The sequence below is a fragment of the Pongo pygmaeus genome, chromosome 17, assembly GCF_028885625.2.
Source record: "Pongo pygmaeus isolate AG05252 chromosome 17, NHGRI_mPonPyg2-v2.0_pri, whole genome shotgun sequence".
Lineage (NCBI taxonomy): Eukaryota > Metazoa > Chordata > Mammalia > Primates > Hominidae > Pongo > Pongo pygmaeus.
Genome location: NC_072390.2, coordinates 22,224,722 through 22,228,704, shown reverse-complemented (window position 1 = coordinate 22,228,704; position 3,983 = coordinate 22,224,722). Strand labels below are relative to the sequence as shown.

Here is a 3,983-nt window from a genome sequence, read left to right as displayed (position 1 = left end):
AGGCCCAGTGGCTAACACCTGTAATCCCAGCACTTTCGGAGGCCAAGGTAGGCGGATCACCTGAGATCAGAAGTTCAAGACCAGCCTGGCCAACATGGCAAAACCCCTTCTCTACTAAAAATACAGAAATTAGCTGGGTGTGGTGCCGGGCTACTTGGGAGACTGAGGTAGGAGAATCACTTGAACCCAGGAAGTGAAGATTGCCGTGAGCCAAGATCACACCACTGTACTCCAGCCTAGGAGACAGAGCGAGACTCCATCTCAAAAAATAAAAATAAAAATTACATTTGGAAAAAAAAAAAAAAAGAAAGACTACTTTCACCAGCACCAAGTACCTGTGAGATGCCTGGGAGCCAGGCTCAGGGAACAGCTTGGAAGGCGCCACTGCACTCCAGCCTGGGCAAGAGAGCGAGACCCCCATCTCTTAAAAAATATAAATGTATATATAGTTTCTCAGTATGTAGTTTCAAATTATTTTATTTCAGGAAACTTTTCTTGATTTACAAATTTCAGTGTTCTGTTCACTTTGGATTTCTTCTTCAGGGACTCCTATTATCTGTATGTCACAGTTTCTTCCCGTCTTCAATATTATCACTTTCTCTTGAATCCTTTTTTCAGTCTTTCCTTCTAATAATTGTTAAATTTTAGATTCGTTGTAGATTTATAGAACAATTGCAAAGCTAACACAGAGTTCCTATATACCCCACACCCAGTTTCTCCTCTTGTTAACATCTTACATTAGAATGGCAAATTTGTCACAATTAATGGACTAATGCTGATCCATTGTTATAACTAAAGCCCACCATTTATTCAGCTTCCCTTAGTTTTTACCTGATGTCATTTTCTGGTCTGGGAGCCCGCCGAGGATGCCCCGTTGCAAGTGGTGGTTGTAGTCAGTTTCCGCAGGCTCCTCCCAAGCTGAGAGTTCCTCACACTTTCCTTGTTGCTGATGAGCCCGTCAGTTTTGAGGAGGCCTGGCCCGCTATCCTCTCAGGTGGGAGGTGTCTGCTGTTTTTCTTGTGATTAGATAGGGTTTTGTGTCTGGGGAGGAACAGCATAGAGGTAAGGCGTTCTTTTCACACCCACGTGAAAGCACACACGGCCAGCATGGCTCATTGCGTAGGTGCTAACTTTGGCTGCCTGGCTGAGGGACGACCTGATGCATTTTTTATTTTAATATAAATAGCACATTCTTCAGCTGCTAATTCTATTACTATTCTTCAGTATTGAGGCGCTAGATACTGTGACAAGCACTTTAGATCCTACTTCTTTGTCTCAACAACCCTGCAAACTATGGGTACAAATATTATGCCCATTGTACAGATAAACAGAACTTTTACACACACATACACACAATTGTGGTAAAATACACATCAAACTTACTATCAACCATTTTTACCTGCACAGCTCACTGGCCTCAGTACATTCCCATCTGCGACCACCACCCTCCTTCTCCAGCGCCTTCTCATCTTCCCCACGTGTTCCACATCTTGCCCCTGGTCCCAGCCACACCAGGGCTTTCAGTCTTTAGGAGATTGAGCTGGTTTTGTGTCCAGGATTAGGTGGGTTCTTGGTCTCACTGACTTCAAGAATAAAGCTGTGGACCCTCGCGGTGAGTGTTACAGTTCTTAAAGGCGGTGTGTCCAGAGTTTGTTCCTTCTGATGTTGGGCTGTGTTTGGAGTTTTTTCTTTCTGGCGGGTTCGTGGTTTCGCTGGTTCAGGAGTGAAGCTGCAGACTTTCGCAGTGTGTTACACTTCTTAAGGCTGCGCCTCCAGGGTCGTTCATTCCTTCTGGTGGACTCGTGGTTTCCCTGGCCTCAGGAGTGAGCCTGCAGGCCTCTGCCATTAGTGTTAGAGCTCATAAAGGTAATGCAGACCCAAAGAGTGAGCAACAGCAAGATTTATCACAGAACAAAAGAACACAGCTTCTTTAGTATTAAAAGGAATTTGAGTGGGCTACCACTACTGGCTTGGGCAGTCTGCTTTTATTCACTTATCTGGCCCCACCCACATCCTGATGATTGGTCCATTTTACAGAGAGCCGATTGGTCTGTTTTACAGAGAGCTGATTGGTCCGTTTTGGCAGGGTGCTGATTGGTGCGTTTACAATCCCTGAGCTAGACACAAAAGTTCTCCACATCCCCACTAGATTAGCTAGATACAGAGTGCTGATTGGTGCATTTACAAACCTTGAGCTAGATACAGAGTGGCGATTGGTGTATTCACAATCCCTTCGCTAGACATAAAGGTTCTCCAAGTCCCCACCAGATCAGCTAGCTAGACACAGAGCGCTGATTGGTGCACTTACAAACCTTGAGCTAGACACAGAGTGCTGATTGGTGCATCCACAAACCTTGAGCTAGATACACAGCCCCAGTGGTGTATTCACAGTCCCTTAGCTAGATATAAAGATTCTCCAAGTCTCCACCAGATTAGCTAGATACAGAGCACTGATTGGTGCATCCATAAACCCTGAACTAGACACAGGGTGCTGATTGGTGTGTTTACAAACCTTGAGCTAGATACAGGGTGCCGATTGGTGTATTTACAATCCCTTAGCTAGACATAAATGTTCTCCAAGTCTCCACTAGATTCAGGAGCCCAGCTGACTTTACCCAGTGGATCCCACACCAGGGCTGCAGGTGGTGCTGCCTACCAGTCCCGCGCCCTGCGCCCGCACTCCTCAGCCCTTGGGCGGTAGGTGGGACCGGGCGCCGTGGAGCAGGGGGAGGCGCTCGTCCGGGAGGCTTGGGCTGCGCAGGAGCCCATGGCGGCAGGGGGGTGGGGGGAGGCTCAGGCATGGCGGGCTGCAAGTCCGGAGCTCTGCCAGGCGAGGAGGCGGCTAAGGCCTGGCGAGAAATCGAGCGCAGCGCCGGTGGGCCGGCACTGCTGGGGGACCCGGCGCACCCTCCGCAGCTGCTGGCCCCGGTGCTAAGCCCCTCACTGCCCGGGGCCGGCGGGCCGGCCGGCCGCTCGGAGTGTGGAGCCCGCCAAGCCCATGCCCACCCGGAACTCTAGGTGGCCCGCAAGCGCCGCACGCAGTCCGGGTTCCCGCCCATGCCTCTCGCTCCACACCTCCCCGCAAGCTGAGGGAGCCGGCTCCGGCCTCGGCCGTCCCAGGAAGGGGCTCCCACAGTGCAGCAGCGGGCTGAAGGGCTCCTCAAGCGCCGCCAGAGTGGGTGCCCAGACAGAGGAGGCGTCGAGAGCGAGCGAGGGCTGCCAGCAGGCTGTCACCTTTCAGTTTCAGGGCAGCAGGCCCACCCCGAATAGTCCTGGAGCCAAAAGGGAACGAGCTTCTTCCTTCAGGTGGGGAACAGTTCACGGTGCTGCTTCCAGTGTATCTTCTTTCTCGCCGTTTCCTGGGACTTCTCTAAAGCGGGGGCCGTGGCGCGGCGTTGTGTGGGCGCTGTGCTGGCGCCGTCCGGGCCCCCGAGCGGGCTGAGGGCCGTCCCCTGGGGCTGCGCCACCCCGCTCCGAGGCGGGGCCCTTCCTGGAACCGGCTTCCCTGCACAATTCCTGATCGGAGGCTGCGAACAGCACAAGCCCCCGCGGTTTTTTGAGTGGGGAAGTGAGCTGGGGCCTGTGCCTCCAGGGGAGCCGTGGGCAGGTGCGTGGCCACGGACTGGGCTCTCGGAGCTTCCCATAAAACCCCGGAGACCCACTCAACACGGCTGCGGGCCCAGGCACGCTGGTGCTGGCGCCTCTCAGGCAGGACGACTCCACAGCCAGCGGGAGAACTTTCCAGATCGCCCTGCGCAGATGCTCCCCTCGCATGAAATCACTGCTCAGCGTTAGCCGCGGGCGAAGCCCCGGCCCACCCCGGGGAATACTTAGGGGACCGCAGGTGCAGGCCGTGGGGGCGGCCGGGCTCGGGCCGGCTCTGCAGACCCCGCTCCACGCAGAGGGCGATGCTGGGGACTCGCAGAGCTCGAGACCGCTGAGCTTCCCTCACTTATGTATGGCTTAAAGTTATTCATGCTGAA

At 53.5% G+C, this 3,983-nt stretch overlaps 1 long non-coding RNA gene across 1 annotated transcript; it reads right to left on the bottom strand.

Moving 5' to 3' along the window:
- Positions 1–462: 462 nt before the first annotated feature.
- Positions 463–3,454, bottom strand: LOC134738427 (uncharacterized). The gene is made up of 3 exons (XR_010124142.1): positions 1,400–3,454; positions 832–1,041; positions 463–627 (listed from the first exon to the last, which is right to left on the bottom strand). It is a non-coding gene; the product is annotated as an uncharacterized LOC134738427 (long non-coding RNA).
- Positions 3,455–3,983: the final 529 nt, after the last annotated feature.